The sequence below is a fragment of the Mus caroli genome, chromosome 13 (genome assembly GCF_900094665.2).
Source record: "Mus caroli chromosome 13, CAROLI_EIJ_v1.1, whole genome shotgun sequence".
Classification (NCBI taxonomy): Eukaryota; Metazoa; Chordata; class Mammalia; order Rodentia; family Muridae; genus Mus; species Mus caroli.
This window is the reverse complement of record NC_034582.1, coordinates 51,619,107-51,641,370: the sequence shown is the minus strand read 5'-3', so window position 1 is coordinate 51,641,370 and position 22,264 is coordinate 51,619,107. Positions and strand designations below refer to the sequence as shown.

The window sequence follows — 22,264 nt, the reverse complement described above, 5'->3', positions numbered from 1 at the left end:
CCTTGGTCATGGGACCCCCTTGAACGTGAGCACGTCTGAGTGGTGTGTCGGGTCAGGACTCTGCCCTCCTCTTCCTTGAGAGCATTTTCTTCTCCAGAGTTTGTTTTCAGAATAAGGAAGGTGCCATTGAGAAAGTGGCCACCCCTCCAGCTTGAGTCTCCAGAGGAGAACTGTTTGCTTAAGTTTTTACTCTGAGTTGCTTCTGGGACAATGCAAGAAGCAAGATTGGCCACATCTTAAATCTCTGTAGAAGATTCTACTCAGAGAAATCAACTACAATATACTCTGCACAAAACAAAACAACAAAACAAAAACTCCAAACCAGATACCAAAGCAACCAAAAAACAAAACAAAGCAAAAACAACCATCTAGCTTCTCCTAGACTAAATTAGATGTCTTAGACTACACTCTCAGCCCACACCCTATATCATCAGGCTTGAACAACAATAATGACCTCATAATCCTACAACCCCCACAGGGCCTTTAATAAGTCTGTGCCTTTCTCCCCATCAGTAAGGATGTGGTCAGTCGGCCTCACTACTTAAGAGTGATTTTCAATGGCTCTGTGTCCATAATTCCTTTAGATTTCATTTTGGCTATTTATTTATGATGTTTTTTTCTCTTTTTTTTATGGGCACATGACAGGACTACCTTCTCAGGATCCTTTGCAGGTGAGCATTACCACATAACTGGGCCATTTTCATGGGTCCCCAATAGAAAGTTTGTAAAATTGTCAACAAAATCTATGGAAACAAACAAACAAATACAAAACTAAACAAACAAACAAACAAAAACAACAAACCAAAACCAAACAACCAAAAAAAAAAAAAAGACATGCCATGAAAAGGAGAAAATCTATATAATTTGCATATTCATGAGTTTTCTTAAGCAAATCAGGGAGTCAATGTTTACAAGGTGATTAAATTAGAATGGAGGAATACCTTTCTCAGTAGGCACTAGGATCTTGACTTTTTAGCCTTGAATGAAGCACTGGATCAGAGAGGGAGAGAGGAGGAGGAGGAGGAGGAGGAGGAGGAGGAGGAGGAGGAGGAGGAGGAGGAGGAAGTGAAATAAAGAGAAAGGAAACATTTAGAGTAGGCAAGAAGAGACGAGGCAATTAAAAATACCTATTTCTATGAGAATGAGTGTCCACAGGTATGTCTGTACACTATGTGTGTGCGGTGCTCACAGAGGCCAGAAGAGGGCATCAATCCCACTGGAACCAGAGTTCCAGCTGTGAGCCGCCATGTAGGCACTGGGAACTGAACTCAAGTCCTCTGCAAGAATAGACAGTGCTCTTAACCACCGCACCACCTCTCCAGCCCCAGCAACGTTTCTGTTAGTTTTACCCATGCTCTTTGTTTATGCTGGTATGTGAGCTCAGGCGTCCATCAACAGAATTAATAGTTTGTTTTCAGTGAAAGGCAATTGATACATGCAAGAAGAACATGAACACATCTCACAAGCATTGTGCTAGGTTAGAAAAAGACAGCTTCAGGACACTAAATACACACTTACACAGTAAGCTAAGTGCATGTGCACAATACTAACCAAACACTACACCCCAGGAGAATAATCAGGTCAGTCATTCCCAGGCAATGAACTAGGGGGCAGGGTGGAAACATTTCAGACCTTAAATATGATGACTCTTACACCATCCACCAGTTCTCACATGACTGTGCTCCCTAATGTTCGTTTCCATAAGGTACAAACTGAAACCCATATTACAACATAAGACGTGGCCAGGGGCTGCCTCTATATTCTTCTTTTCCCACAATCATCACTTGAACTTGAGAACAGCCCACCTTCTTCTATGCAGACGACAAGCCCAGGTCAATGCTAAGGTGTTCAGTCCTAACACAGGGGCAGAAGTGGGGGATTTGTATTCAGTAACATTTATAGCAGTTTGGCAATATTATGTCTGCTGTATCCAATAATAAGACCCCAGGGGCTTGCCCTGGGTGACTGCATACAGAAGAGTCATTAGACTGGACTCCTCAGGACTGTTGTGTTAATGAGAAATTAACCTCAGCCTTTTAACTGCTATACCAGTGTCTCCCCATGATAAACACCGAGCCTTCCCTTCCTGTCTGCAAATCTCCTATACACGAGCTTTAGCCCCAGAAAAGATGGAAGCCGGACCTTCTTAAAGAAAGTGCAGACTCAAAATGTACAGGGAAAGCAAACAGGTAGAACATTACTTTCACACCACAGAGGGTTACCTTTGTTTTAGAGGAAAGGAGGTGAGATTGTCCATTCTGTTTGAGCAGGTGTCCTACCAGCTACTGAAAGGCAGAGCCATTTCAACAGTCTGCACGTCCTTGACTTGGATGGAAGGGACTTCATTTCCATAAGAGAGGAGATTCTTGGGTCTGTCTGTCTGTCTATCTATCTATCTATCTATCTATCTATCTATCTATCTATCTATCTATCTATCTGAGGCAAACTGAGGGTGGGTAACTGTCCTTTTTTCTCTCCTCTCCTTCCTTAAGGCAGGGACTCACTATGTAGCCCTAGTTGACCTGCTGGCCTTGAACTCATAGAGATCCAATTGCCTTTGTCTGTTGGATGCCGGGATTAAAAGTGTGTGTCATCATGCCTGCTGGGTAACTGGCTTCTACTGCGGGTGCCTGGGCACCATAATTCCCACTGGTTCTGTCCATTCCCACTCTTTAACTTCATTGCAACAATGTCTCCCTAAGTGGAAATTTCTAGGTTCGTTGGAGACTCAGTTGTGTCATGTGGTGTTTTTCTGGAAGCTGTCTTATGAGAGGATATTTTGTTGAGAACAGGCACATGGCATTTTCTGGAAGCTGTCTTGTGAAAGGACATGTGATCTTTTGCTGGAGCAGACACTTGAGAGGACATGCCATGTTTGGAAAGTGCATACATATAACCCACCAGACAGTGGACAACGCTCTTGCACTGCTTTGCCTTGCTTTCTTCCTTGATCTTCCCTGACTTGTGCCGATTGCTGGAGTCTTATGGTTTGTTCTGGACTGAGCCCCTGCTGCTGATTGTGTTTGGGGTTTGACTAATGGACTGCTGACAACGAAGATTGGCATCACCCCAAAGAACCATTTCTAAACAGATCCACAAACAGATCCTATGAGCCTTTCTTTTCCATTACCACTGGTGGGTGGCGGGCTAGAAGGGAGGTTGAAGTGTTTAAGAACCACAGTTAAAGTAGGTTTTGAAAAGCCTACAATCTCCTCTTCTAAAAATCGAAGATAATGATGGTGCCCACCTGTGTTATCGAGTGTGTCAAGGTTTCGATTACAAGTTATTCATTAAAAGAGCTAAAGCTAGGCGTGGCTCATTGTAAGAGCTTGACAAATGTTAGTGATTGGCTGACTCCACTGTGAATGCTTTGTAATGAGATGGCCTCTCCTTGGTCTCCAGATGGTCCCTCAGTGCCTGAAGGTTGGACTGCTCAGACAGAAACCTGACTGGTGAAACTTGATGCTCCTGCAGCAATTTGAGTGTAGAGGCCAATGCTGCACTTTAAAGGTAAAACTGGCTATGGAGGACAGAAGAGGAACATTAAATTATACCAGTGATAGGCTGGCTCAGGCCCAGCCTCATGCCTCGCTGCCTCCGGGGATTCTTCAGGCTGAGCATAAGTACTTGTATACGTGCCTTCCTGTTTGCAAAACCGTTTCACATCCATCATGTGACATCAGCCTCACCGTGCCCAGCGAGGTAGAAGGGATTATTGTATCTTTGGCACAGATGAGGCAAGGGGCGTAGAGGTTAAGTGGATCACCCCGGGGTCATGGGGTTAATGAGAGGAGAGGTGGGACTCAGAGCTGCATCTGCCTCTAAGTCCATTTTCTTTCCTGCAGATACTTTCTCGCCACTTCGGGCTAGCCTCCTCTGACCCAGAGCACACACCTCCGCAGCACAGCCACTCTGACATCATCACCAGTAACCAAGCAATAGTGAATGCAACACCAAAAGGGCACAGTATTAAACTGCTGATATTTCAGTTACACAAGTGGCGATTCCATTGACTACAACCACGAGCTAGCACCTCCTTGGATACTTAGCCGGGATTAGGCACTGAGCCAAGCATTTTAAACCGTGTTGACTTATGCCATCACAAGAGCCCCCATTCTATGTCAGGAATGAGGAAGCTAAAGCCAGCGTTGCAAAGCTAAGTGATGGGAGCAGGGTTTAAATCCAGGCATAAGGGCACAAGCACTTATTACTTGTGTTTTCTTGCCAAGTCCCTCCCCAGCAAGAGGACAGAAAACCATGGCTCATCCAACCATAAATTGCCACCCTCAGCAGCTGGTTTCATTCATTTGATAAATTTAGGGCTTACTTGTTGTTCTGTGTGATACGGTCTGGTATGGGTCTCGAGCATTTGTGCACATCTTGGGCAAACGTTGATGCTCTTTGGTCTGAATTATCTTTTCAAAAATATCTGTATATCCAACATCTTTAGAAGATAGAGATGCCGTCCCTTGCTCTGTCAAGGGACAGGTAGACTATGGGTATAGAATCAGAGCCCCTAAGCTCAGGGCCTATCCCCTGCACCTCACTGAGTGTGCAGGTAGCATCTAATTAGTTTTGTGTCCCACTATGGAAAGCAGGCCTAGGGAATCCCTGTAAAGATGCCAGTTTAATGACTGCCTCTACTGCTGGATGTTAACCGACCTTCTCTGACCCAAGGGTCCTCTGTCTTCTTTTAATATGAGACCGTACCGGACTAATATGCTAGCTTAGCAAATGGGTTAATGTCTCAGACCCAAAGTTGTTAGCAGGATAAACTAAGTAGTGGTCCCTGACTAAAATGAGCAGATGCCCACTGTGAACATTCCCAGTCTGTGCTGTGTGTGTGTGTGTGTGTGTGTGTGTGTGTGTGTGTGTGTGCGCCAACCATCCTCAGAGAGTCGTCTCATGGAATCCCAAGTGCGGCTGTGACTGCTGCTTACAGAAGGGTGGGAAATGTAAGCAAAGAGCCATGAGAGTGAGTCTGGTTTCCCTGGCCTAGCCACTGCTCTGGAGGGCAGTCATATTAACGTGTTTTTATTAAAACCTACTATGCTCCCGACTTCAATTTTCTGAACTTCCCAGGTATACTTGTAAAACAGATGAGTGGAAGAGATGATCTAGTAAAAAACAAAACAAAACAAAACAAAACAAAACAAAAACAATTAAAAAATACTGAGTAACTACCTTGTACCTAGCTCCTAGGATTCAGAAGAGACAAACAGGATGGAGAGGGCTCGTCAACCGTTGGTAAGCAAGCAACAATCTAGGCGAGTAAGAAAATGCCAAATAGAAAAACAAGAAATTCTTTGCCAAGGTAAAACAAGATATGCTAATGAAATGTCCTGAGGGTAAGGAGTTAGACACCAGACAGACAAGAAGAGACATTGTTGTAGTCAAGACAACATATGGAGGGTTGAAGACTGACATGTTTGAAGGGCAGCAAGGGATGACGTGGACGAGTAGGTGGAGCCTAGAGAAACAGAGGTTGTGGTGCCCGGGGAGCCTATAGGCAAGGGCACTTAGAATGCTTTGAAGCTGATGCCATCAGATGACACGGGAAAAATTTAGTGAGCCATGCAGAGCAGGGCCTCACCCACCCCACCCCCCACCCCCCACCCCTGCCACCGCACCAAGATGGCAAGCTGTGGAAAGTGCTCAGCCAGGTGCGGGACACCGAGCGAGCCACGAGGCGCTTCCGCTTAGCCACACAGTCACCTCAAATACGGCTGTTCGCCAACAATAATAACTTAAGGAGTATTTAACAATATTCTACACGTTATAGAATATTTTGTGTCTTGGAGACCTTCCTACAACACTCAACTGAGCCCAGTCCGTGTGGGCTCCCATAGGAATAAATTCTTGGAACAAAAGTAGGAGTCACTCATGATTATGGGCCACTCAAGACCAATGCCACATGCTGGGTGGACCCCCACTAGAACTCAGAGGAAGGACGGAGGAAACCTGTGCAGGTGTGAGTTGAGCCTGGGGCTGCTCAAAGAAGGGTAAAGAAGGGTAAAGTACTGCAAACAGCAGTGCTATGCGTAGCCTCTATTTTATTTTATTTTATTTTGTTTTATTTTTTGCAGGAATCCATTCTCCTCACACCTTTTCTGTGGGCTTTTTCGGGAGCCTGAGCTGGAGCTGCAGCCTCAGTTTTGGTTTGAATCTGGCCTTTGGTTGGCAGAACCTATGCTCTTTGGCCTTGTAGCTTCAAAGCGACTTCCTGAGCTTGGGGTGAGTCGCAAGAGCTAGGCGGCTGTGTCTGTGGTTGGGCTCCATTGGGAGCTCGGGCTTAGCCACCTTGGGCTTCTCGAGCACTCATGGCCTTTGCATCGTCTGCATCTTCTTCAGGCCTTGGTAAAGCACATTCATGTCGCTCGGAAAACTTGGGTCAACCTCCTTAAGAAATTTGTGTGACTGGGGTTCCGTTTTGTTTTACTGTTTAAAATTTATTTTATGTGTATTGGTATTTTGTCTGCACGTGGGACTGTAGTCTCAGACTGCTCTGAGCTGCCATGTGGGTGCTGGGAATTGAACTCAGTTCATCTGGAAGAGCAGTCAGTGCCCTTAACTGCTGAGCCATCTCTCCAGCTTCAGTGACTGGGGTTTTTAGTTGCCATTTCTGTGCCATTTTCAGGATCTTTTTTTTTTTTTCCTGAGACAGGATTCCTCTGTGTAGACCTGGATGTCCTGAAACTGGTTCTGTAGGCCAGACTGGCCTGAAATCTACAGAGATCCACCTGCCTCTTTGCCTCCCAAGTGCTGGGATTAAAGCTCACACCCACCAGTGGCTGGCTCATTTTCAGGATCGTTAACTTGTTTTTTTCCTTTTTGCAAGACTGGGGCTTGAACCCAGGACCTTGTACATGCTAGGCTACATTGATCTCCTCACAACAAAGGTACAAATGGTCCATATATTCAGACAATTATATATACAGACATCAGACACACACACACACACACACACACACACACACACATATATATATATATATATATATCACAGACAATTATAATCCATAAACCCGAGGGAGCAGCTCGGCAGAGGAGAGACGGTGACGTCACAGAGAAGCAGGACCCAGTAAGAGCAGCCATTAAAACGACAGAAGTCCCTAGTGCTGGAATCAAACTCAGGGAGAAAGACTGCAAAACTTCACCTACACTGATCAGAACCGTGTAAAAACTAACTATGCACAAGACAGGGAAAGTCAGAAATGTCAACCGTGCTTTGTGAATAGCACCAGGGTAGTGTTGGGTCTTAGAGTACACAATTGAAGGGTTTCTCCTGATTTCAAACTGGAACACAAATTATAAAAGGGAAAACAAATGTCATTATCCATAGTTAGCAACAACGCCCGAGGTGTTCGCCGTCTGCATCCGGAAGCGGGGCTTTCTGGCTGGACGTTTGCCTGTGGCCACGTTTATTAAGTATAAAGACTATCCTATTAGCCCGTGGCTGTCCTTTGGAATCATAGTCCCCTGCTGTAGGCAGCACTTTTAATAAGTTTCCCTGTCCAGATTCCCCCTAATGATATGCCTTTTACTACATAAAAAGGGGTTTGTGAAACCTAACTCCTCTGACAGAAGCAGCAGAGATTTCAGATTTCCACCAGGTTTGCTCGCACCTGCCCTTGCGAGGCACGGGGTTTTGTGTGCAGAAGCCTCCAGGGGTTGAAATTTAGCCCTGTCCATGTAGCAGGAAGGTCAGCTGAAGTCACCGGGTCCCAAGACACTGGACTTCAATCTCCAATCAAAAACAAAACATCAAAACACTTCTATTCACTGGGACGTGCTCAGTGGGGCGCTGGCATTTACAAATGTAAGGTAGCTAGGCTCAGGGAAGGGGCTCTGCTTAGACAGTCGATTGTTCTTGGAGATCTGACCACCTCCAGATCTGTGTCAGCCAGGCTCCTAGACACTGAAGAGAAAAAGCCAGCCTCCTCCAGGCTGGGCCCTGGCTGCCACCTGATACCTGAAAGAAGAACAGAACCAGCAAAATCCAAACTCATTTTAGGATATCTGCCTCCGGGAGAAATGATTTTGATTTTCCTAAAAATCATTAATGGGTAAGAAAATGAATGCTGGCTGTTTTTACAGATGCGTGTTACATCCCCCACTGTGAGGCTGGCTTTATTTCGCATTCTCCTGATTATTAAGTGAACATCTTTGGAGGAGAACACATTGGCCCATTTACCAGTGTCTTCCTTACTTCCCCACTGGGGGTAGTGCCTCAGTGTCATTATCATCTGGTGTAAGGATGACAGTTACAGTAGCAACCAGTGACACACAAAAACAAGGGCCAAGCACTGAAAGGTTACCAAAGTTGTACAACCAGCAGGAAAACACTCCCACTTTCTACAGGAGCGGGCTGGAGGCATAGGCTCAGAAATCCAAAGGAGCTTTAACTGTCTCGACTAGGCTCCACGCTCAGCCCAGCCCTTCTCTTGCTAGGAACCTCCGAGGCATGGATTGATTCAGGTTGTGAGAAGACAGGATGTGGATGCCTGAGCAGTGCACCAATGGATGGGCATCTAGGACAGAGAGATCCGTCAATGCAAACAGACTCTCCCCTAGACCTCCCAAAGGAAAGAGGGTCTGGGGGTTCTCTTCAACATTCCAAGATAAAGACAATATTTTTTCCTATGAAAGTGGGATAAATGAAGGAAAGAGAGAGACAGAGACAGATTCTCATAGTAAATTTAGATTACAGAGAAGAGAAAAAAGGAACAAAATAAAAATGACCTTTATTTCTGGTACCCCGAACCAGCCATACTTCTCTTTTATCAAAATAACCATTGAAGCACAATTTACAGCCAACAAAAGAGGCACACTTTTGGTTTAGGTCTGTTGGACGTTGGTACGTATGTGGGTTATTTCCGGATTGGTGCTGCTATAAAGAAGGCTCGAGTACATGAGTGTGTATTTTCGTTTTTCTTCAGCATAGAATCACTGAGCACAACTAGGAGTGTATTTAACTTTCTATGAAACTTCTAACGAGGATATTCAGCTTTATAGCTCTGACAATGGTATGTGAGTGTTACAAGTGCTTTGGAAACTTGCTCAGACTGGTTCTCTTATCCTTTGTAATACATGTCGTGTGTGTGTGTGTGTGTGTGTGTGTGTGTGTGTCTTTGTGTGTCTCTATGTGTCTCTGTCTCTGTGTCTCCGTGTGTCTATGTGTGTGGTATCTGTGTGTGTCTGTGTATGTGTCTGTGTATGTCTGTGTGTATGTGTCTGTTTGTGTGTCTGTGTGTGTCTGTGTGTGTCTGTCTGTCTGTGTGTGTGTGTCTGTGTGTCTGTGTGTGTGTGTATCTGTGTGTATCTCTTTGTGTGTCTCTATGTGTCTCTGTCTCTGTGTGTGTCTCTGTGTGTCTCTGTGTGTGTTATCTGTGTGTGTCTGTGTGTGTGTCTGTGTATGTGTCTGTGTATGTATGTGTCTGTGTGTGTGTGTCTGTTTGTGTGTGTGTGTGTGTGTGTGTTGGGTGGGTCCTGGCATCCCATTGTGCGTTTATTTGGATATTCACTTACTAGAGGTACCCGAGTGCCCGCATGTGGTTTTTTTATTTGCATATGTCTATGGAGGTCAGAGAGCATCAAGTTCCTGGTGCTGGGTTACAGAAGGTTGTGAGCCACTTGATGTGGGTGCTAGGAACTAGGTCTTCTGCAAGAGCGATAAGTACTCTTCGTCACTGAGTCATCTCTTCAGGCCCTGAGGTCTTATTTTGCATTCTTCTAATGACTATATAACCATCTTTTGACATAATTATTGAATATTCATATAGCTCCTCGTTGGTGACATGTCTAAGCGTTTGCCCGCTATCACGTTCTGCTGTTTTATACTTAATGTATAATCAAATGACGACATCAGATGTGGACCTCAGTTATTCTCTATGCTACAGAAGAGAATAAAGACAACTCACAGTAAAGGCCTTCCTGAAGCAAAGTCCACCTGACCCGCGTCTGAAGGTAAATCAGAATCAACTCCTGCACTCACTGGCCGGTTCATAGCTGAGTTGTTCGTCTTCTTAAGGGAGGCTGTGGGCAGGCTCCTCGTGCATCCTGGGTAAGGAGCATTGCCAAAGCTGTGCATCCTGGCCAGTGGTGACCATTCTGTGGTCTCCCGTTTCTTTTCCTCACGGTTTGTTTTGGAGAGCAAGTGTCAGTTTTTTTGAAGTCTAAGCCATCTTTCCTTCCCTCACTAAATCACCGCGTCATGAACTTCAGGTCACAGGGAACTGAATGGATTTCAAAGCCCCATGGCAGTGGTAGATGGCCAACACTAATTCCAAGTCAAGTAGGGAGGGCTGGGTACTTCTGGATGGGCTTGCCTGCAGGCTCTGAATGCACACATGTGCGCTGTGCATTTGTGCATGCTGTTAGCCCACGCAGTGTCAACCAACCATGCCCAAAATACCTGCGCTTGGACTGGGGGCTTTTTTGTTACGAGTTTTAGGGGTTTTCTGTGCATATAAGTATTCCTGTTCTTATAGAATTATAATGACAAACCAGGCATGGTAGAACTGCCTATAGTCCCAGCACTTGGGAGGTAGAGCCAGGAAGATCAGGAGTTCAAGGCCAGCCTTGGCTATGTCGTGAATTTGAAGCCAGGTTGGGCTACTCAAAACCTTATCTCAAAGCATCTGAGCAATAATAATAATAATAATAAATAATAATAATTTATTAAACAGTGGCTTAACTGTGGGTAACAAAGACTTAACATTTCCCTAACATTGTTCCTCAGCATTTAAATACCAAATTGGCATATTTAGGGATAGCACTGTGTTAAAATAGGTTTGATTTAGAAGTTAATGTTTGAGTCACCACTTGGGTTTCCTGAAACTTACTATAGGAAACCTGGCTGGGTGCAAAGTTTCTGGAACTGCAATTTTACACTGCATTTTACACTACAATTTTACACTACAATTTTACACTACAGGTGAAGTGGTGTCCATCAGTATTGACAATGATCAAATAAAAATACAGGCAAACACTGAAGTGGTACATCCTATAGCATCAAGTATATATTCACCTGATTTAATTTTTATGTAAAAACAAATACCAATCTCATGAATATGCAAATTTGCCCTGTGCTTTTTAACAAGTGTTAAGATGACATCCATACCCAACAGCACCTTTGAAATAAGTTTATTCACTGTCAGTAAATTTTTGTTCATGTAGGCTTTAAAAATATATATATATCTATGTGCCTGGATTGACACAAAAAAGTCTCCAGTGAAAAGGAACCCAAGGTGAAGAAAGTCTAAAAGGCGTTGATCTCAAAGACTTGCTCAAGAATCCAGGTTCTGCCTTCAGGAAAGGAACCTCAGACGGCTTGGCAGGCGTCTACAGCAGAGCCTCATCTGGAGCAGCGGCTCCTGTCTGGCCTCAGCCTCCCAGTCAATCAAGGGGGCTTATGGGGGTTTGTGAATGTGCTCATGTTCCCTCACCTGCAGCGATGATGACTCCATGATCTGACTGTGACAGATAATGCTTCGTCCCCCCTCCCTCTGCAGATAAAGGCCCTAGAACATGCCTTATACAGTGGCTCTCATGGGGGCACGGGCATGCCTTCCATTCTGCCAGCTTGATATCTATTATTTCAACCCATAACTGGGAATGTCTGTGCCCTTCCTCTTAGGGTTAGTGGTCGTCTCTGCTCAGAGTAAGCGACTTGCTATCCTTAGTGTTGATATACAGGGGGAAACCTCCCGATGCATCACGCCACAATGGCTTCATCTGGGCGTCTAGAAAACACAGCCTTCAATTGTAAGCCCACGAAATGCTATACCATAATTACAGTTTCTAGGCACCTCTAATGACCCATTAAGATGGATTTGTAGAGCAAGTAGACTATACAGCAAGAAGCAGGTGAGACTGAAGGCTCCAGGACTTTCTCTCCAAGGGGCAGAGACCCACTAGAAAGAATCTATCATAGAGAAAAAGGAAACCATAGAGGAAGATGAGATCATGTGACTAAGTACCTTCACCAGAGGGAAGCCCAATCCTGAAACACTGACATTTCCTGGACTAAATCACTGGGTGCATGGAAAACAACGGGGCTTCATCTCATGGGAATCCCAGCTGGTAAAATCATTGGAAAATAACTTGGCATTATCTTGTAAACTGATGCTCACTTAGTATGTTGGCCCCAGCAACTGAACATCTAGTGACCAGATCCTAGTCATTCATTTTAGAGAATACAGTGCACCAGGAAGTAGGTATAAGAACCATTGCTTATGATTTCCTCCAAGTGCGGCTAGAGAGATGGCTCCGTGGTTAAGAGTTCCTGTTGCTCTTGCAGAAGAGCCAGGTTGGAATTCCTGTACCCACATGCCGTCTCACAACCATCTGGAAACCGAGTTTCAGGTAACCTTCTTCTGATGCGTCTGCACAGGTGTGTGCATGCTATGCATACACCCATGCAGACAAACACGCACGCATATGGAATAAAATAAACCAGAGAAGAAAATAATATCCTCAAAGTGGAAATAACTAGAATTTTCATTTTCAGGACTATATATACATTATCGTACCAGCACGCAATGGGGGCATCTTGCGTAGGTTACCTAGAGTGATGAACATCAACATGGTGGACTTAGAAATGTCATTTTGAGCTGGGTGTGGAGCATGCTTGTAATCGCAGAGCCTGGAAAGGTGAATGCAGGAGGGATGCAGGTTCAAGAGAACCTGGGCTGCAGAGTGAGACTCTGACTAGAGAATAGGGTGGGGAGAAAGAGAGGGAAGCAAGGAGCAGAGCAAGAGACGGAATGAAGGAAAGGGAGGGAGAGAGTGTGAGAGAGGAAGAGAGCATAAAAGAAGACTATGGGAAGACCCACCCATAAATGGTGGCTGTCATGGTTTTGTTCTATGGTGACCTCATTAGGTGACAGCCACATCCTTTACCTTGGCACAGTAAGTGTGCCCTTGATTGACCATGGGATCTCTGAGGACGTAACAAAGGCTCTGAGGCTGAGATCAGCCTGGATCTAGGGTGAGACTTAGCTCTAATGATTAACAAAAAGCAGGAAGAAGTGGTTTGACATACAGACCTGGGGTCAAGGCTGGGTGGAAACTGAGGCAGATGATGGAGTGATACTACCTACCACTTGCCAGAGAATTCCAGGAGCTGCTAGCAGCAGCGGGAAGAATGGACTCTCCAATAAAGCTTTTGGAGGCAGCTCCCTATTGCTGACACCTTGATTCTGGACTTTCAGTCTCCAGAAGTATGAGAGAGAGAGAGAGAGAGAGAGAGAGAGAGAGGGAGAGGGAGAGGGAGAGGGAGAGGGAGAGGGAGAGATGGAAACACAGAGAGAGAGAGAGAGACAGAGAAAGACAGACAGACACAGAGATGCAGAGAGATCCCAGTGTGCTGTAACTCTCTAGCATCCCTAGGGAGCAAGTGGCCTGGGTCCTAGGCTAAGTGTACCATTTATTGTCTGTTTGTTTGAGAAAAGACTCACTATGTAGCTCTGGCTGTCCTGGGACGCACTATGTAAGTTCCAGGCTGGCTTGGAACTTACAGAGATCTGTCTGCCTCTGTCTCCCAAGTGCTGGGATTAAAGGCATGGGACAGCATGCCTGGCTAAGTTATACAATTTTGAGGGTTCACTTGATGTCAAAACATACATATGTGTTCTGTTACATTGTTATGGTTTGCATGTGAAGTGACCTGCAGCTGCTGGTGCTGTTTAGTGAGACGGTGGGACCTCTTGAATGAGGGTCCTCACTGACAGACATAGAGCCTCAGGGGTGAGGCTTATGGCTTATAGGTCAGGCCAGTGTCCAGCCTGAATCTCTCTGTTCTCTGTTCTGCAGAGATGTGAGGGAGGTAGCCCTGCAGAGAGTGCTGTCAGCCCAGGCTAGCCCGATTCCAACTGCCACGTCTTCCTTACCATGACAGACTGAACCCTGTGTCCTCTCAAACCGTGAGATAAACTCTCAGTTCCTTTGGCTGTTCCTGCCTTGTATTATTTCACAGCAACATAAAGAAAATGTCACAAAACATGATCAGAAAAAAAAAATACAACTTTAAAAGCACATTTAAAAGCAAGGTTTTCTAAGCCTATTTCAAGCCCTGACCCTGGAAGAATTTCATGGTACCAAGTCTCCCCTGTGTCCAGTGGTTGTGCCAAGCGTGCTTTGTAGAGTATGATATTATTCCTCAAAGTGAATCTTGGTTTGCAGACAAGAAAACCGAGGTGAAGAATTGCAGAATGATTGCCTGAGGTACCACAGCAAATATGTAGAAAGCAGAGGCTCAAACGAGCTTCACCGTGCAAAACCCAAACTTTTTTCATCATAACAGAGACCCCAGGTCACATTTGGTTACCCCAGCTTGTTAACCTCAAATATGACACATCACCACTAACAGCTCCCACAACATAGAAAACTCATACTTCCTTATCTGGAATGTTAGTTTCCCTGTCACAGCTTTGTAAACATTGCAGCTCAAAATTTTTACAGGAAGTATGGATTAATTAGGATTCAAGCCTTCCAGTCCATCCTGTCATGCCGGATGCAAAATCACCCTTAGTTAAGCCAAGTGTGCTAGTTAACCGAACGGTGCGAGTCACCTGTCTCTCTCACTCCTTGATACCAACCACAGCGCTGACACACACGCGCTGACACACACATAATTTCACAGGAAGAAAGCTTCTTTATCTGAGAATGGTTAGATGGCAGGAGAGGTTTCCAAAGTCAATGGAGGGAGCAGTAAAGTCCAAAGGAACCAACCCTGTAGGTATCCTGCAGGTCCCACACCCCAGTAGTCCCCTAGGTCCTAAGGACATCAGAATGGCTCCTTACACTTTGGGGGCAGGAGGGTTTTCCTCTTTTTCCTTGTTAAGAAGGATTTACAAAGGAGTGGGAAAGCAAAGGCCTGACCATCTGATTCAACTTCAGGGCTTGTCTTCCTTCTGGGGCTCAGCTTGACGCCATGTTCCCTTCCCACCCCTCTTTTTCCTATGAGAAAAGACATTTGTCAGACCCTGAGGCCAAGCCAGGATGCTGGGCTTGGGGGGGGGGCTCCCCCGCTCCTGTCACTGCAGCAGGTGCTGGCTTCCTCCCTCCCTCGCCTCCCCCACCCCCTTCAGCAATCGGTGGGATGAAATTAATTGCGAAGGAGAGGTCAGCTTCCAAAGCTGCGTCTCAGCTTCCCCCGGCACCAATTCTTGTGACATAAATCTAAGAGGAAGAAAAGTAGCCTTGTGTGGGAATAGGTAGGTGACTGAGGGGTGGTTTGCTGTAACCTTGTGATGACATTTTGTACAAAGCCAGGGCTTCAGGATAACTTGTCTGAGTCGAATGCTGACTCTCTTCAGGTTCTACTTCACCATCAACCACAAACGGTGGGGGCAGCCCACTCTGTAGCTTACCATACCTCCTGTTTACATGCAGTGCTCAGTAAGTCTTGAGATAAACAGTGTACATTGCTTTTAGATAGACACAGACCAAAGGGCCCAGTGGACTGAGTGCCCTCCTCATATCTGCTTGACGTCCTCAAGTCACCTCTCTGACAAGGACAAGAGCATCCGAAAGTAGCTTTCCCAGTGTCTCCTTTCCTCTTGAAAACGACGTGTCCTGAGACTGGAAAACACACTCAGCAGATGTTTGGTTCAGGAGTAAATCAAGGAATGCCAGGCCAGGTTTTCTCCACCACAAAACTGAACATTGTCCTCTACGGCTGCTACACACCAGGGTGATGGTCGAGTACCAAAGTACTGAAGGGGGTCTAGCAGTCAGAGGGCCTGCCCTGCCCTGCATGGCCAGCTGTAGGGTTTGCTACCTCCCCTCAAAGAGAGTCAGCTGGAGAAAAACACTCGTGGGCTAGTCTAAGTCTTGCCTGCAAAGTCCTCTGTGTAAGCATGCCAGACATGTCTCCCTTAAACGGAGATCTGAGTTATTAGGTTCAGAGGAAAAGTTCAGCTAAAAACACCCCTGGTTATAAACACAAGGTGGATAGAGAACGGAGTGGAAACTAATCAAAGTCCTATTCTGAAAATCAGTGTGTATGCGTGTGTCTCTGTGTGTGCGCGCGTGCGTGAGTGTGTACGTATATGAGCATGTGTGAATGTGTTCCTGTGTGTGCATGAGTGTGCGCGTGTGCATGTGTGTGTGGATGTGTGGATGTGTGCAAAAGTGTATGTGTATGAGTGTGTGTGAATGTGTTTGTGTGTGTCAGTGTGTGTGTGTGTGTCAATGTGTGTGTATGTCCGTTGCAGAAAGACTTTGAGTGTAGTGTTTGCACCTACTTGCCAATACTACCCAGTTACTGGGCTTGGTTTAATGAACTAGCTATCATATATGCAGAGCTGGTTAGTCCTAAGATCATATAGCCACTGTTTTTTTATTCTAGATGAGCCAGAAACATAAAGAAGAAGCTTAGAGGTGAGCCTAGCCAGCAGCCCATGGGCTGCACCACGCTGGGATATCTATGAGTGCTGCCCAAGGCAGAATCGGAAACTGACCTAAAACATCGGGTTTTTGCAATTCTGCTTTTGTGATTTAGTTATGTCATTCTCCACATGGAACTTTGGAGAGGTCAAGGTTGTGTTGCCTAGTCTGAAGGTTGGACACACCTGAAGGGCATGGTGGAACTCTCTTCTGAAACCTGTCTTCTCCCTTTCAACAGAAGACTGCAGCCAAAGTTCTGCTCCCTATTGCACAGAAGTATTGTCCCCAAGAGCATCCTCCCTGGAAGGGGAGGCTGACCTACACTGGGGACTTTACTCTCATCTTAGGTAAGACTTGGAGTGCCCTGGGTCATTCTGAATACAATCCTGAAGCCTGTTACTTTTACCCTGTGGTCTGGGGTTCCTACAACAGTTTTTTCATCCTAGTTTCCTGCCTAGATCGCACCTGCTCTTTGTCCTTACCTAGGTAATACCACACCTAGGTACTAAAATGCACATCTTTAAGTGTTTAAATCTTCCCACCGGCTCCAGGATAAAATTCCTGCCAGATAAAATTTCAGTCTGTCTTCCCTCTCTGGGCCCATCTTCCTCATGATCTGTTCTATCCCCGTATTATATTCTTGGTAACTTCAGGCTTTGGGCTGGTCTTCCAGAGCTGGCTCTTGTGTGTTTCCAGCCAGGGTCCTGCAGGGAGAGCTCCCTAAAAACAAAAAGCCTGCTGCCGCCCCAGCTCTCCAGCAGCAAATCTGAAGCAGGCCCCCTGGGTCCCCACGCAGAACTGAGCAGCTGCCCCAGCCCTTCCTCCTTCAGGGCGGAGGATGAGAGGTTTGAACTCCTGGCCAGGTCAAGCACAGTGAGCCCGAGGTCAGCGACTTGTGCTTCTGCTGTTCCACACAAAGGGAACTTCTCCGCTTAATCCCCAGGGCTGCAGGGTAAACATTTAGAAAGAGAAGTTTGTCCATAGAGGGCCAGCCTTTGTCTCCTTATCCCACTAAAAGATGGCCCAATGAAGGACCGTCACAATCCGATGGGGAACAGGAAACGGCCACAGCCAGACCCATGCAGTGGTCTAAATAATGGAAATGACCCAGTATTGTGAAGGGCTGAACCAACAGCCAGAGGGAGACACCCCACGTAGGAGTGAGGCACCCCACACAGGACCCACGCAGGGAGCATGTGAAGTCCTCCACTTGGCTCTCACACAAGGGCTGGGAATTGTGCCCAGAACAATTTCCATGCCTTTATTTCTAAAAGCAAATATCCCCCAGGCTCCAGAGGACAGAGAGGACTCTGTGCCCAGACCCAGTTCTTGCCCAGCCCCCTCTCTCCAGCCTGCTCCTCTATTTCCAGTTTTTCTGTCTCCCAAACAAGTGCAGGGCCCTTCCCTCACTGTGGGCCACCAACTCTTCTCCGTCCTGAGTGCACCTCAAGGGCATTCAGATCTGCTTCTTCTATCTTTTAAGCTCAGTAGGACATCATTATGATCTCTTCAGAGACATGAAGATTTACTACTTGGGAGGCTGGGGAATCATGATCCCAGCTCTAAAAATAAAAATAAAAATAAAAATAAAAATAAAAATAAAAATAAAAATAAAAATAAAAGGGGAGTCGTGGAGGGGTGGTTCAGTGGTTAAGAGCATCCATCACTGCCCTTGCAGAGGACCTGGGTTCAGGTCCCAGAAACCATGTGGCTGTTCACAACTATCTGCAACTCCAGTTCTAGAGGGTTTGACAACCTCCTCCAGCTGGCTTGGGCACCTGGCACTCACACAGTACACATGCATACATGCAAGCAAAACATTCACACACATAAAGTCAATACATCCTTAAACAATAAAATTGACTTGTTCACGAGACAGCAGATTATGTTCCTTCTGTCTACGGGCACTGGGAAGAAGAGATTCTCCCTGTTCTTCCCTGGCCTCCATCTTGGTGAATGTCAGAGGAAGATAGAACAGAAAGGGGAGCAAGTTGCATATCCTGAGAGGCCAATTAGCCAAAGTGGGTCACCTCTCTAAGCAAGCTCTGGCTAGCCTTGATTCACCACCAACAAAGAGGAGTGCTGGGGAGTCTCCGCACCTCTTGTGCCTCCCTTTGGACCTCCAGGTAGCAAAGGTCCTGTCTAGAAAGAAGTAAGCCTGAGTACAACGCAATTTCTGTTATAAACACTCAGCAGACCCCTCTCAGCATTCCTAGACTACTTTGTCTTCTGTTGTGTCTGGGCTGATTTTGGTTTTGGTATCCCAAGTGCTATTTGTTGTCTGGTCTTCCTGTTTGTTTTACTTTATCTTTGTCTTTTTTTGGGGGTGGGGTAAGGTCTCATGTAACCCAGGCTGACCTAGAACTTCTTAGGAGCTAAGGCTGTCCTTGAACTCCTAAGTCTTTCCAGACTCCCAACCATCACTGCAAAGGTTAGCCATTGACTGTGATGGGTGGACTCAAACTCCTCTGCATCAGAGGCATAGAGGATGCTTGACTCCACCTCCCAAGTGCTGGGATCTCAGTCATCTGTCACCAGACCCAGCTTATTTTGAGAAAGCATTTCACTCAGCAGCCTGCTGTAATCTCCAGCTCGTGGTTTTGTGTGTTTGTTTGCTTGCTTGCTTTTTGGTTTGTGTGTGTGTGTGTATGTTGGTTTGGTTTTTGTTTTGGGTCTCTCTCTCTCTCTCTCTCTCTCTCTCTCTCTCTCTCTCTCTCTCTCTCTCTCTCTCTTGGTTTTTCTGAGACAGGGTTTCTCTGTGTAGCCCTGACTGTCCTGGAACTCACTCTGTAGAACAGGCTGGCCTTGAACTCAGAAATCCTCCTGCCTCTACCTCCCCAGTGCTGGGATTAAAGGCGTGTACCATCACTGCCCTCCACTATGTTTCCTGCTATGTATCCTAGGCCTTGGAAGTTGGGGCTTCTAATTTGATAAAGCCGGGCCACCTAACAGGATAGAATCTGTGGACCATCTGACAGCCTGGAGACCTGTATCCCAGTGCAGAGACACGGGGCCCTCCAGAGCTGCTGGGGCCAGTTCTCTCTCTACTCCAGAACTTACGCTTCTTAGCTCTCTGGAGCAGATGAGTGGGTCTCCAGAACCCAGTCAGTGTTCATTCATACCCCGTGGACCTTATAACCATTAAAACAGCCCTTCGATTTACGTTGGAGTAATTGCTACTAGCTGGTTACACACTTTGTAGAGTGTGTAAAATACGTCTTAAGAGTCAATGCCCCCTCAATGAAGAGTCAATGCCAACCGGACAACCAGACAGAACCAGGTCAATGTGTAAATAAGACTCGTCACTTCAGGTGATTACATACAAGTACTCACTCACTGCAAGGCCAGAGAGGAGCACAGAGAGAGGCCACCTCCTGGCATTTTCTAAACTCCAAAGCCTCCTGTAGTGGTCCTACTCTGGGCCTTATACCACCTTCTTTAACAACTATTTGGTGGTCCTAGGTGCCCCCAAAGGACTCAGGAGCAGAGAGCACTTCTGAGGATCTTCCCTGGGTTCCTCTTGGCTGCCTCTCTGACAAGTTAGGAAATGACTTGTTAGGCCTTCATCCATCTTTTCACTAGTCTGTTGCCGCCCGCCCCCTCTCCCTGCCGGTGACCCTAACCAGGCTGTCTCTGCCTCAGTTAAGTGGTCCCTAATTGCCAGGACCAAAGACCCGGGAGGCACCTGGCCGCTGGCAGCATGCTCACCTGCAGCGCTCTAAAATCTGGGTGGGCGGTGGACAACGAAGCAGCCCGCACCCAGATGCAGGAGAGGCGGGAGGCCCAGCTTCCCACCTGTCAATCAATGCCCAGCAGCTGCGCTCTGCGTAGCCGCTGCACACTGCTCCTCCGAGAGAGATAAACATCATCCGGAAATCCAATCCAGCGCGGCTTCAGAGATAAACAGATGTGCGGGGCGCCACAGCTCAGGAGATAACGCCTCCCAACCCGCCCCACGAGCCCGCCCAGCCCTGCACCTGCCCCAGGCGACCTGGATGAGCCTCTTGGGAGAGAGGCTGCGTCCCTCAAAACTCCGAGAAAAGAATCTCAAGAGCTACGGGTGACGTTGGGGTTAGAGGAGAAAGAAGCTGCATTTGTAACAAACTCAGTAGACTGCACAGAGACATTGGCATGAACTACCAGGGTTCGAATCCTGGCTCTGCACTGTTGGCCAGCCAACTCAACGTGGAGTGCTCATCACCGGGTCATGACCACTCAAAACACCTTCTCTGAGCAGTTAAATCTAGACTGGTGTTAAAATGTGTCGCTTGCTCTTAGTCTGGGTTTGGGCTAGATAAAACTGATAGCTAGATAAAACTTTGAGGCTGACAAAGCCACCGATGACACTGGAAAGCGAAACCATTTTGGGAGAATGAGGCAGATAGGAGAAGATGTGGGTGTGAGGAGTCATATCTGGAAAGAATTCTTCCCTACGCAGAATATCCCTCCCAAATTCATTCATTTATTCCCCTGACACTGAGAAACAATATTGGCATAGTGAAAAGGGACCTTGGCAAAGTTTATGGAAGCCTGACCTCTCCCTGAAGCCTAAAGACCCCTTTATTGGTGAGATCCTCGTGTTTTCCCTAGCTCCACTGAATGGTCTTTTGGGCTTACGTATGAGTTGATGCAGCTCCCAGAGTGTGCCAGATTCCTGTCCCCGAGGCCGGAAGTTTTCTTGCATGAGCCCTACTGGAAAGAAGGGCTGGGTTTAAGCTGGAAATGATGACCACTGGACCACACTTGGGGCACACCAGCTGAATCTCCATCTGTTCTGTTCTCCCTCATCTCCCTCCCTCCTCCCCCTTTCTCTTTTTCCCTCCCTCCCTCTCCCCTCTCTCTTTTACTGGCAGGTCTTCTCTGCTCTGAAGGCCAGAGGTTCCCACATCGCCTTCGATAGGGTCAAGATGTACAACTTCTCCTAAACCAGAATTCTCTGCTGGTGAGGTTAGAAGATGCCTGACCCTAAGCAGGAGCTATCCCTGGGCTAGTCGAGTCTCCGAGCCTCCTCAAAGGGCCCAGCAAGGAGCACTCTGGCTAGCTCTCCTCGCGAATAGGAGTGCAGTGGCACCCGTTGCGCACCCCAACTGTAAGTTTACTACTCCTGGTTCTTGTGGAAGTGTGATCCCATTTTGTTCCATGTGGCGGGCACTCGCCCTTTCGTGCTAGCGTGACCATTACGCTAGCTAGGCCTTTGTGGACCTGAAAAGATCTGAAGTCTCTCGGGACGCCTCCCACTGCACTAGTCCCGCCGCTGTCTCCTCCAGGCCCCAGGTCTGGCGTCCCCAGAGCCATTGCACCCTTTGGCCGGTCCTCAACGCGCAGCAGCTGGAGTATGTAGCACAAGCGGTGGCAGGCTCTGTCTGCCCCCACCACTTCCAACCAATGTGAAAAAATGCGTGCGGACCCTTTCCCTCCACTCGGAGGACGCCGGACTGGGAATAAAGTGCTATTGAAGCCGGAAGAGGCCGCCTCTGTCTGCACAGCTTTGTGCGACGTTTTCGGAGACATTTGCATCTGTTTGCGCTTGGGTAAACGGCGCTAATAGCTCCGCTGGCCGCAGAAAGCCCGAAGATTGTTCCCTCCCCCTCTGGGCTCTGGCCCGGCGCTGGCCGATAAGTGCGGCGCGCCACCGATGCACAGCCGAGGACTGCCAACCCCGTCCGGTTCAAAGATTGAGCGCCCTCGCCCTCGGCCCACTTTTAAACAATTGCCTTTAACAATGCAATCTTAAGCAGAAAATCGTCTAACTAGATTAAGCCTACATGGCACTTAAAAAAAAAAAACACCAAAAAAAAAAAACAAAAACAAAAACAGGGCGTTAGACGAGTCCGCGTCCACAGAGGAGCGCGGTGCCTAACAGGATAGAAAA

At 46.9% G+C, this 22,264-nt stretch overlaps 1 long non-coding RNA gene across 1 annotated transcript; it reads left to right on the top strand.

The window, feature by feature from the left end:
* The first annotated feature begins 511 nt into the window (after nucleotides 1-511).
* LOC110307568 lies at nucleotides 512-21,854 on the top strand. The gene is made up of 5 exons (XR_002379420.1): nucleotides 512-671; nucleotides 3,403-3,510; nucleotides 6,087-6,234; nucleotides 16,631-16,739; nucleotides 20,983-21,854. It is a non-coding gene; the product is annotated as an uncharacterized LOC110307568 (long non-coding RNA).
* The last annotated feature ends 410 nt before the right edge of the window (nucleotides 21,855-22,264 follow it).